Raw genomic sequence first — 13315 nt, forward strand, 5'->3', positions numbered from 1 at the left:
GTTCGTGAAATCTTAGTTGAATATCGATAACAACCCCCAAGTTTTTAGTACTGTCGATAAATGTTAATTTCGAATTATTTATAAATACATTTAAATTATTCTTTAAAAACTCATTTCACAATTTTTTTAGTTACCAAAAACCATAACATTAGATTTTTCTGGATTAAGCTCTAAATTATAATTCTCAGAAAATTGACATAAAAATTTAAGATCTTCATAAATGGATAATTCCATTTCCTTAAAATCTTTCATATAAAAACACATGTAGATCTGCGTATCATCAGCAAAAGTCTGAATCTTACAAAAGTTCAATGATTTTAGTAAATCTGAAGTATAAATAAGGAACATTAAGGGGCCCAAAATTGACCCCTGGGGAACGCCAGATGCTATAGCCGCTCTATCAGAAAAAATATTATAACAGCACAGTGATTGGAATCTGTTGGATAGATATGATTTTATAAGCATACAATATTCGTTGTAAAATTCATAATATTGAAATTTGGTCACCAACAGATCGTGATTTACAGTGTCAAATGCCTTCGAAAAGTCCAACAACACTAAAATCGTATTAATTTTTTTATCTTGTGCTCTAAATAATATGTCATCCAGTACATTTATCAAAGCTACCGATGTACCATAACCCTTTCTAAAATCACATTGAGTGTTAGGAATAATGTTATTGTTCATGCAATACTCATACATTTGCTCATACAGTGTTTTCAGCAGCGGTTTTCCTACAGATATTTTCCATTTATGATAGGCAGCAATTTATGATATGGGTTATATACATATCAATGTAAGGACTGCAATATTTCAGCATTAGTGGTGATACTTCATCAACTCCAGAAGCATTACTCTTTATATTGTTTAATATTCTATGAACTGTCGATGCGTCTTATTAAATTGAAATTAAATTTTAAATTATTGTCTATTATTTTTATTTGTGCAAACATTTAAGTTTTTTAAGGCTGCCCAAGTTTTCTTTGAATTGCCACTCATCGAGTCCAAGTACTTCTTCTTTTCTTTTCTTATTGCAGCTAGAGTAAAATTTAATAACTTTTTGTATATTACCCAGTCCAAATGGAGTTTAGATCTTTTAAATTTTGTAACGCCTTATCATGGAGCCTTAGGCTTGTTTATTAAAGATTCTTTAACAGGCGCATGATGATCAAATAAGGTTAAAATTAAATTATTTAAAATAAGTATTTTCTGATCAATATTAGTTGCATATAATATGTCTTCCCTCATATCAATCAAAAAATTGTTTAAACTGACATTTTTAAAAGATCGATGTTTTATAACTTTAGGTACCGTAAAACAACTTTGTGCAGGTTTTGAGGCATTTTTGATTCGCTGCATTTATAATCAAATCAACTTGAAAAAAATCAAGAGTAACAATACGGGTCATACTTATAACCTGCCTTAAAATAGGGCTTTTACAATAAACCGTTTTTGAAAAAAAAATTAAAAAGATGGGTGCCAAAGTAGCCCCGTGTTTGGGGTTACATTGGCACCCAAACGGAAATGTGAATAAACATAATGTAGGCCCATCCTGGGGTTACTTTGGCACCGAATTAGGCTTTTTTTAGTTTTTAAATGAAACATTCAATATTTTTAATAAATTGAAATTTCTATATTCTTTAACAAAATAAACAAAACTAAAACAAAACACTTAAAAACTAACAAAAAATATTTTTCTAATATTTGGCACAGTAAAAGAAAGGAACTAAATCAAAATAACATAAATACTAATCATCTTCACATGCCTCACAGGTATAATATATTTCTTTGGATCCCTCGTTACAAATACCACAGATCCATTTAAAACAACCATTGCATAGAATCCAGTCTGGTCCAGTATAACCAGACCAATAAGCAGCACAAATTCCGCATTCGTCTTCATTGTGGGTACTTGAGGATGATGGTAGATTGACATCTTTTAATGTCGATTTTTAAAAAATTTTTGCTTTTCCTTTGCCTTTCCCTTTTCCCGCAATCTTCTTTTTGTCATTATTTTCATTTTCAATTACTTTTTCCTTGTCTTGCTCCTCTTTAGTTTCTTCACAATCGACTTCTTTGCCGGGAATAATTTTTCGTCCCCGCTTTCGTTTGGGGTTAGTGCTTGATTGTCTACGTGTCTCCTGAAAAAACTCTAATAAACTATCATTGAAAATATCACTCGTAGATGCATCAATTGGAGTTTTTGGCAATTTGGATAAAGGCTGCTGCGGATCATATGGACAAATTCCGGTGGCACGAAATCCGGATTTTAAATTGTCTTCTACTCTTTCCTGTAGAGATCTCCACAAGCGATCCAGAAGATTCGGAAAGTGTTCTTTAGGCAGAGTGCCTTTTACGCGACTGGTCTTTCTCCAATCGTCTAAAATAGCCCTCCATTTCTTTTTCATGGGAGCAAAGAAAGCCACGTCCAAAGGCTGCATAAAGTGAGTTGAATTGGGGGTAAAGGAGCCATATAAATATTATTTTCTTTAGCAGCCTTTACCACGGTTGGAGAAAAATGTGAGGCTAGGTTATCACCTAAAAGAACAACTGATTCACCATTACAATTTTCTTTGACGTGGGGCAGCAACAGTGTAAAAAACCATACCTCAAGTAGATTCATATCGAACCATCCACTGCTGCTGTTATCATAAACTGCCCCTAGAGGGCCACCAACAGTCCAATTTTCGTAAATGTTGTTGGCTTTATAGACTACCATTGGTGGTAGTAGGATTCCATTTGCGCTTCCGCAGACCATTACACTTATTGCTGAACGCGAATGTTCTTGAACCCTTTCAACCCTTTTAGTACCCCTACGAACTAAAACTTTTTTGGCCCCAGGATCGTCTGTCGAATTAGTCTCATCATAGTTAAACACTTGTTTCGCAGAAATGGACTCCAGAACAGGTTTAATGTTATCGAAAAACTCCATTATATCGCCGCGCCCAACCGAAGCACGTGCACGCTTAATATGAGATGCCAATCGAATGCTAATATTATTTCTGGTAATAAATTTTTCAATAAAGTCGGGTGTTGGCCGAATGAAAGGGTAAACGAAACATAGAAGAGTTGATTCTTCTTTGATAGGTGTTAAAAGGAATTGGTGCCAAGACGGTAGGACAATGATATAAACCATTTAAGATCTTATAAAACGTTAAAGCATCAGAATAATGCTGTCTGACTTCAAGATTAGGGATATTAAATTGGACACTGATAGCATTATAGTGGATGTAATAATTACGAAAAATATTAACTTCAGCTCTATAAGCAAGGGATCTTAAGAATCTTCTTTCTACTTTTCTCAAGGCGTTCAATATGAGAATCATATTGAAGAAGGGGACCCAATTTCAGACGCATACTTAAGCAAGGAACGTACCAAAGAGTAATAAAGTAATTTGAAACAGTAAGGTGAAAGATGTACACTATTTCTAGTGATAAAACCAAGACTACACATACTCCTGTTTATAATATCCAAAATCTGCGGCAAAAAACTTAGCTTGGTATCGAAAATAACACCTAAATCTTTAACTGTATCAACTGACATGAGTTCGTTATTGTTGATTGTGTATTGATAATTAATAATTTTATTAGAACGACCAAACGAAATACATACAGACTTCTTTACATTCAGTTCCAGACTATTGCTATTACACCACTCAGCAACTCTATTTAAATCCAGTTGAAGTAGCTCAGCACCAAGATATGACTCAATGGCTTTATACAGTTTAAAATCATCAGCAAAAGCAAGATGTTTTGAATAAACAATTACATCACTCAAATCTCTTATGAACATATATCATTAGAAATATAATTACTTATCCTGACCAACTGTGTGCGACCAGTCAAAAAATTCTGACAAAATTCGACCAAAGTCCTACCAAGGCCATAGCCCCAAACATCCGAACCAGATGTTCATGACCAACCATATCAAAGGCCTTCGAGAAGTCTGGATACACACTATCGACCTGTACAGACCTCTCAAAAGCACCAATCAAATCATATTGGTAAGTCAACAGGTTAGTCACCGTAGATCTACCCTGACAAAAACCATGCTGATGATCACTAAGCAATCGCCTACAGTGCCACGAAAATCGCACAGAAAACAACCTGTCAAACAGCAGGAACTACAGGCTGAATACACACACCTCTATAGTTACAAATATCAGTTCTATCGCCATTTTTATAAATTGGTGTTAAAAAGCTTACCTTCCAATAATCAGGAAATTTGCCTGATGTCAAGCAAAGATTAAAAAGGTGATGCAGAGGCTTACTCAGAGTGCACACACAGTTTTTAAGAAAAACAGATGGGATACCATCAGGGCCAAAAGAATTTTTGTTAGGAAGGCGTAAGATTTCATCAAATATGTCCAATAAAGAAAAAGAGATGCGATTTAAATCCAGACTGTAATCAAATTTATTGTCAGGAGCCTTGCGGACAGGTTGCCTGTATGTAGTAGTAAGTTTACAATATCTTGACCATTACCAGCAATCTCGGCTTTCATATGCATGCTATTGGGGTATGAATCAGACCTACGTAATCTATTGATGTGTTTCCAAAATGAAGGAGGATCGTGAGAAATTTCAGTATTTAATCTTTTAATATATGACCTAAAACAATCTACACGAAGAGTTTTACATTTATTCCTCAAATTTGAAAAATTAACATAATCCATGGGATCCTTACTATTTTTGAATTTTGTGTGAGCAATCTTTTTTTGAATAACAAGATTCTGTAATTTTCTACTAAACCAAGTGGGAAAATTAGATAATTTAAAATGTTTAATTGGAACAAAAATCTCAATAGCAAAATAGAGAGCAGTGTAAAAAATATCAATGCATTTATTAATATCTTTCTGATTAAAAGCAGTATCCCAATTCATGCAAGCAAGGTATTTTATTATTAATGGCAACAAAATCACAGTTTACAAAATCATGATAATAAACATCATACTTAAGACTAAAATCACAATTAATAGGAATACTTATTTTATAAGCAGGATGGTGGTTTGATGCCGGTGATAAATTTTCAGTGGCATATATGACTTCAACATTTAACAAACTTGAGAAAAACAGATCAAGAAATGTACCAAACAAATTTGGCAAGCCATTCACCTGCTTAAGATTAAAATAGTTACAACAACTACGTAGCACATTTGCAGATGTTATAGACTCAGCCGTCTCAATATGCAGTCCGTTCACAGAGTTCCTCCATACCGCATGTGGCAGATTAAAATCACCACACAATAGAATATCACAACTAGCATGAACAGTGAACACTCACAAGATTCATGGATGTAGAGGCAAATTTCTCATAAATTGATAAAGGAGAAGCAAGAGGGATGTAGACAGCACCAAAAATGATATTCTTGTCACTGCATGATATAAGCACAAAGATGTGTTTCAGGATTGAACCACTGGTTTGTAATAACCTGGCTTTAAAACATTTACGAACAGCGCCAGCACACCTTTGCCTCCCCGTATTTGTGTAACTTCGATCCCGTCGGAAAATATTGAAGTCAGTGAACCTTAACTCCGAGTCCAGAAAATCTTCATTAAGCCAAGACTCCACCAAAATTACAACATCATATATGCAACTGTTGACAGCATTTCGCAGATAGCTATTTTAGTTCGCAAACCACCCACAGTATGAAAGTATACATTAAGTTTTTTGGAGTTTGCTTAATAACATTATTCCTCTTTTGTTGACCCACCTAAGGAATGCCAATAAATATTGTATGCATAGGTTCTGTTCTGTACGTGAGCACAAAGTAAGTTCTTTATAAGCATTTTTTATTTGCTTACGTTGAATAGGTGTTAGGTCAGCTTTTATTAAAATTTGAAAATTATCAAGTGATTTACAATTTTTTAAAACAGAGGATGCCAGCTCACTATTAGGAAAAACCACTCTTAAAGGTCTCAATTTGTCTTTGTTCAATTTGCCTAGACGATAGGCTTTAAAACTTGGACAGGTAATATTTAGTCTTAGAAAGCACTCAGTTACATACTTCTTGTCGTGATCTAAACGAACTTTAGATTCTTCGGCATTACTCTCAGGGACATCATAAAAAATAACATTCTTGGATCTGGAAGCTCTTTCGTGCATTTCCTGTTTTTAGAGGAAAAAGTTCATCATTATCAGAAATATTATATATCTGAAATAAGGGTAAAAAACTGATTTATAGAGCACAGCTCTAAAGCTGTCCGATAAATTAAGACTTTTCTTTCAGTCTGACGCGTAGTTATTCATTTTTCATAAAAAAGTTTCTTTAGTAAAGCAATTAATTAATTTTTGTTTTCGTTATTTCTCAAAAATTATTCCTGGGTGCAAGGAATTGATGTTACTAGATTGATAACATAAACCATGCGGCTTTGTTTTGTATACTATACAGTCTAACTTCGGTGGCAATTTCTCTGTAAGTGGCAAGTTTTGCCAAACTACTTTATATAAAAATAGTTCTTCATCTAAAACATACGTTGATTTTGTATCACTTCTGTGTGATGCTCTGTAAACATTGAAAAAGGATCTGCTACCACTTTTTTTGTGCATGATGCTACTTTTGATAGTCTAGAAATTAGATCTGTACATAATTTTTGATGAATACATAAATAAAAAAGTTATTCTAAGAATGACCGACATTTTTTCCATACTTGACATAGTAGGATCGAAGGGAACTTTTAGTATGTTAATCAAAAGGCAATTTCCTACAAATTAAAAAAAAAACTAGCTAATCTCTAATTTGTTCAGAGCTGCCCTAATAAAAACTGCTATCTATACTGTACTATAATGTCTTTTAATAAATCTGCGAAAGACTTTTAATTTTTGGAATTTATTGTACCGTTATTTTTCATGCTTAGTGACAGTGTGTTTTTCTTATAATTCTTTTTTCTACCGTTTTTTTCATCCTAAATGCTAAAATTCACATAGTTCTTCAACTAGTAAGCTACTACGAGCGATCATGCGATCATAATATATTTGATGTTATTTTATCAAGACGTTGCCGTGAAAACTTTATAGAATTTGTCCCATTTTCTTTGTCTAATTTTAAACTTATCTTAAAATAGCCATAAACAATAGGATGTAAAGTGTTACATCTTCGTGGATTTTTAGTGTGAATATCGCGCGAATCTACGTAAGGCAGTGGTTTGTCAATAGGATGTTTTAGGGTAAGTCCTTAGAAAAAAATATAAGAACGTGATTTAAAAAGAAAATAATTTTTTATACTTTTTCAATGTTAATTATGATTTTTTTTTTGAATTTAGTTCTTAATTATTTTGAAATGAAATTTTGCAATAGGGGTGATTTTTTAAATAAGCAAATAATTAAATATTATAAAATCTCTTAAAAAAAATTGGAATATTTTTAAATATTATATAGAAAATAAATTAAAAGCTAAAGAATAAGAAAGAAAAATTAAATTTAAAAAAATAACTAAGTATCAAGATTACGAACACGAAAAATTAATGGAATAGGGAAATAGGGAAACAGTTTAAAATATTTTTTTTATAAAAATAATTAAAAAAAACACATTAAAATAACATTTTTCGAATCTAATATACAATAATAATGAATTGTTTATTAAAGAAAGTAAACGAAGATTAAAAAACAAATTTCTTTTAAAAAATAACCTTGTCAGCAAATAGTTGAACTCAAAAATAAATATGATACAGAAACAAATTAAAATTATGAAAAGAACAGAATCATTTAAAAAAAATAGTTTTTGAAAATTAATTATGCATAAACGAAAATATTGCAAAGAAAATTTTAGTTTTTTGAAAATTCCTTATATTAAAAATTAATTAACTCTCAAGGATATTTAAGAGAAAAAAAAACAACTTTTTTAACAAATAATTTAATAACCTTACTTAATTTAATATATTAATGAATACGAATAATAAAAATTACGTTTTCATCTTTTTAATTAAATGCAATTAAAAAAATTTAGAAAACAGCACTAAAATTTAAAAACAATTTTTAGTATAAATGACCTAAATTAATTTAATGAAAAGAAGTAAAATAAAATATAATACATAAATTAAAATTTGTTTATATTTCTTTTAATTAAAAGCTTTGTTGTCATACGAATACATAAATAAAAAAATCATTCCATTTTTTTATTTAAGAAAATTAAAAAAAAATTAATTGAAGAGAAAAATGTAATTAAATAACATAATTTTTCTGATAGCTTCATTTTAAATATGAATATTTTAAAATCAAATTATTCACAATCAAAAAACAAAAACTAGTTTTTAAAAGTTAATTAAGCAGTAATAGAAAATTTCGGTTTTTAGTAATTTTGAACAAAAATATAAAAAAAAACTTTTTTAAATAAAATATTTTATTTCATTTTAAATAAATATAATATTTAGGTAAGAAAATTGAGGAAAGTATACAAAGAATGAACAAAATGAAAATACATACTAGACCTTTACAGCAAATAAAAATTTAAAAAATTGAAATAACAAAAGATGTGAATAAAAAAAGCCAGTTTTTCAGGTATTTTAATTTTTAACAAAACTTTTAAAAAATAACGGTTTCAATTGATGAACCTATAGTTCAGTCTAATATTCTTTTATTTTATTATATTAAATTAGGACAAATTTAAATAAATAGAAAAAATAAATAAAATTAAATAAAGTCGATTAAAAATAGAAGATTTTTAAGGTCTCTCCAAAAATTTTAATTTAACCTTTTATCCAACTACCGGTAAAAAAAATTATTATCATTTTTTCTCCCTTTAAAGACTTCTTTCGCAAACACAAATGTCCATTACTTTACTTTATTTATTAAAAAGTGGCATAATTTTGTAAAGCGTCATAGTTTGATTTAGTCAGGCTGAAGTTTGTTAATTCCTTTTACAAATATTGGAGTAAAATATTGTATACCAGCAACCATTATACTGAAAAATCATATTTTTATCATAGTAAAACGCCGAGAATTGGACAATATTTATTTCAAACTTTAACGTAAAATGGACGGTTTCAAGTTGGACAATTTCTATCTCTGGAACGTGCCGAAAGTGTATATTTATGGTGACTCCAGTGATGAGGCTTTCGAAAATGAAGTTATCGAGTAAGAAAAAATATAATTTTTTTGAAGGTGGATTTTATGGTCAAAAGTTCCCACCGTAATTATTTATTACCTGATAACTGTCTTATGTACTTTAAGAGATCAAATAAGATAAAGGCGGGTAATCAGTAGGTCAATAATATTTATAGCCAGTATATAGTAATGACCCACAGGAAATAGAATACAGGGTGGAAATTAGGGAAGTTGTATGAGGTGTCTGTATAGTGTTTATACAGGGTGTTTTCAAAGTTAATTGGATAGTGTTTTTACAAAAGTTGTTAAAAATTGTCTCCATTTGTTTGATTAACACACAATCTTACTCGACTCGAACCCTATCGCTCTTCTTCCCATACTTTCAAAAATTATTGAAAGATTGGTTAAAAAAAGACTTCTATCATTTTTGCTAAGATATAAAATACTTACTTCCCATCAATTTGGATTTTTAAATAACAAATGCACAAATGATGCTATGTTTTCTCTTTTTAATAATGTATACTCTAGCTTAAACAACCAACACCCTACAGCAATAATTTTCTGTGATTTTTCTAAAGCCTTTGATTGTGTTAATCATGACATCTTATTAAAAAAGTTGCAATATTACGGGTTCAGAGGAGCGCCTTTTGAATGGTTTAAGTCGTATCTCAATAACAGAAGTCAAGCTGTGAGAATTGATTCGACTATGTCTTCTTGCAAGCCAATACAAAGTGGAGTGCGTCAAGGTTCCGTACTTGGCCCTATTTTGTTTCTTATCTTCATCAATGACATTGGTAATCTAAATATTAACGGTAAAGTCTGTCTATTTGCTGATGATACTAGTTTTACCTGGAGTAATCCGGATATTTCTACACTTCATAAAACCGTATCAAGTGATTTAACTACTATTAAATCATGGTGCGACTCTAATCTCCTTTGTCTCAACATTTCCAAAACTAAAATGTTGTCCTATAAAAATACCTTGGAATCTTTTGTACTTGGTAACGCAACAATTGACGAAGTTGATTCTGTAAAGTTTTTAGAACTAACTGTTGTCAACTCGTTAAAATGGGACACACATATTGACTCTTTATCAAGAAAATTAAGTTCCACTTGTTTTGCGTTAAGATCAATTTCTAAGGAGCTTAGCCTGTCTACTTCTAGAACAGTTTATTTTGCCCTTTTTGAATCGCACCTTCGATACGCCCCTCCATTCTGGGGTACATGTAGTGCAACTCAATTTGACCGTATTTTTAGACTACAAAAGAGAGCTTTACGTTATACACTGAGACTTAAACACAGAAGTCATTGCCAGCATTTCTTCAAAAAATTTCAAATATTAACTCTTTCATCTTTATTCATATTTGAGTCCGTTTGTCTAATACGCAAACACGGTTCAGCATCTGATAGGCCTTCCCATAGTTATCCACTTAGAAACACGGAACATGATCTATACCTGCCTACCGCACATTCAGAGTTAGTCAAAAGTTCCATATTATATAATGCAAAAAAATTGCTTAATTATCTGCCATTGGAAATTAAATCTATTACATCTTTTTTTGCATTTCGTAAAGCATTAAAAGCATTCTTACTGGAGAGAGCTTTTTACACAGTTAACGATTTTTTTTTTGTAATCATTGATTTGAAATTTCGCACTAGATGATTATGTATTTTTACTATCTGTACATGTTTAGGTATACTGCTTTGTGTAGCTATTTTAGGATTTTTTATAATTTTTTACTTTTTTCAACATTTTTTACATTTTTTTTTATCATAGAGAGATTTTTTAATGATTTTTTTTGACATTGTATACATTAAATTGTATATTTTATAATAATATTCTTGACTACTTACAATTTTTAAATTGTATTAATCTGTATATACAGGGTGTCCCGAAATTACATCGCAATATTTTACCAGTCGCATCTTTGTCTAAAAATAAGACAAAAAGTCCATATACAGTATGGTTCAAAAGTGCATCGTTTTCAAGTTACAGGGTGTTTTATGAATCATGTTAAAGATGGTTTTTTGTTAATTTATCCGGAACGCCTAGCTATAATCTTTTGAAAGTTTCAACATTTACTATTGGTTTTATTAAAAACTGATACTGCAACCATTTTTCCCAAAATGTATACAGGGTCGTGTAAAAGTGGTCGGGAAAGTTTAAATTGTTAAAACTTTTTTTCTAGCAACTCCGTGATAATTTTGGAATTAGAATTGAAAAGAACAAACATTTTTACATAAAAAAGGTGCTGTTGCCTAATTTCGATAGGAGCTTCCATTTTCGAAAAAATTAGATCTAAATGTTTTGCAAAGAGAACGCGTAAGTTATTTTGGTAACAGTTAATAAAATTAAAAAGCATCTTAAAAATCCGTTGGGGATAAACATGACCTAAGACTATCACAAATACTTTATTTAAGATCAAAAATTGTTTTTCGAGTTCAATTGTTTTTTTTCAATGTAATTGAATAGGTAAAAAAAAGGAACAATTAATTTATTACGTAAAAAAAAACATAAAAACACCAAAAAAAAGCACAAATTACAACAAATGTTCAAAGTGGTTTCCATTTTGCTGAAGACACAATCTTGCCCTACGCGTTATTGCGCGAATATTCCTTAAAACAAAAAATGAATTTCTCTTTATTTCATTAACAGTTCAATTAATCCTTTGCATCAGTTGTTCACAGGTATTTATCTCCACGGCATATAACTCATTTAAATGTCCCCATAAATAATAATCTAACGAAGTTAGATCTGGAGATCGAGCAGGCCAATTTATAGGACCACCTCGACCAATCCAACGTTCAGGAAAATGGTTATTCATCCACTCACGCAGATTGCGACCAAAATGAGCAGTCTTGTTGAAAAATCATGTTTTGGTGGAAGATAAGAGGAACTTCTTCCAGAAGCTCCACAAAATTATTTTCCAGCATATGAAGATAATTCTCCGAAGTTAGCCGATTGGGTAATTCTATCGGGCCAATAAGTTGGTCCCTGATTAATCCCGCCTACAAATTTACCGAAAACCTTCTTTGAAAATTACTACGCCTTATGGCTCTTGGATTTTGATCTGCCCAAAAATGCATATTATGTATGTTAAATAAACCATTTCGTGTGAAAGTGGCTTCGTCCGTCCATAAAATGGAAGGAATTAAGTTTGGATTATTAATTACCCATTGACAAAATTGGATCCTCAACGGAAAATCGTCTGGCTCTAAATATTGGACCCGCTGGTAATGAAACGGATGTAACCCTTGGGATCTTAGCATTCTTCCAATCTAATAAAAATGAAATTCCTGTCGTAACAATAAGTAATTTTTTTAATTACTTACTATAGAGCGAGGGATATGTGTGGCTCTTGACACATTTCTTATACTTGCCCCCGAATTTTCTTCAAAAACATTTAAAACATTTTCTAAATTATAATCTTCTTGTGGTCTGCCTTGTCCAAGAGCTCTTTGAAAACTTCCGTTATTGCATAAATTTCGGTGAGTGTTTATAAAAACCTGACGATCTGGAACATGTCTTAGGGGAAATCTTCGGCGATACTCACGGACAGCCGCTAAAGAACTGCCATTACACAAAACAAAATGCATGTCAGCTAACTCTTGATTTGTAAATCTATCCATAATTTTTGAAAAATGAATCACAAAAAAGAACTAATTTACTTTGCCAAAGCAAATTTAAAAAATGTGAAATGTCAATAAAACGTTAAACAAAATTTAATAAATAAACTAATTGTCAACAAACACAGCCAACTATTATTTTACAAGATGTTATTTAACTACAAATACATTTTGAAATACCAATTCATGATTTATTAATAATTGATTTTTTCGAAAACGGAAGCTCCTATCGAAATTAGACAAGAGCACCTTTTTTATGTACAAATTTTTGTTCTTTTCAATTCTAATACCAAAATTATCACGGAGTTGCTAGAAAAAAAGTTTACCAATTTAAACTTTACCGACCACTTATTTTACACGACCCTGTATACATTTTGGCAAAAATGGTTGCAATATCAGTTTTTAATAAATAGTAAATTTTGAAAATTTCAAAAGATTACAACTAGGCGTTCCGGATATATTAACAAAAAACCATCTTTAACATGATTCATAAAACACCCTGTAACTGTTGATTGAAAAGGGAAACTCGCCTCTTCAATCAACGCTGTAACTTAAAAACGATGCACTCTTGAACCATACTGTATATGGACTTTTTGTCTTATTTTTAGACAAAGATGCGGCTGGTAAAATATTGCGATGTAATTTTGG

The 13315-nt window shown here is 30.9% G+C and overlaps 1 protein-coding gene across 5 annotated transcripts in view; it reads left to right on the forward strand.

The window, feature by feature from the left end:
- LOC126741555 (myogenesis-regulating glycosidase) overlaps positions 1–13315 on the forward strand; it is an 88618-nt gene that overhangs the window by 38681 nt on the left and 36622 nt on the right. The window contains exon 1 of one of the 5 annotated variants that reach the window (XM_050448023.1): positions 7014–7164. The exons of the other annotated variants lie outside the window; for them this stretch is intronic. The gene's annotated coding sequence lies outside the window, so the exon portion shown is untranslated. Of the gene's footprint in view, positions 1–7013; positions 7165–13315 lie in introns of those variants that run through there. 5 annotated transcript variants of the gene reach the window in all.

Source organism: Anthonomus grandis, chromosome 10 (assembly GCF_022605725.1).
Source record: "Anthonomus grandis grandis chromosome 10, icAntGran1.3, whole genome shotgun sequence".
NCBI lineage: Eukaryota > Metazoa > Arthropoda > Insecta > Coleoptera > Curculionidae > Anthonomus > Anthonomus grandis.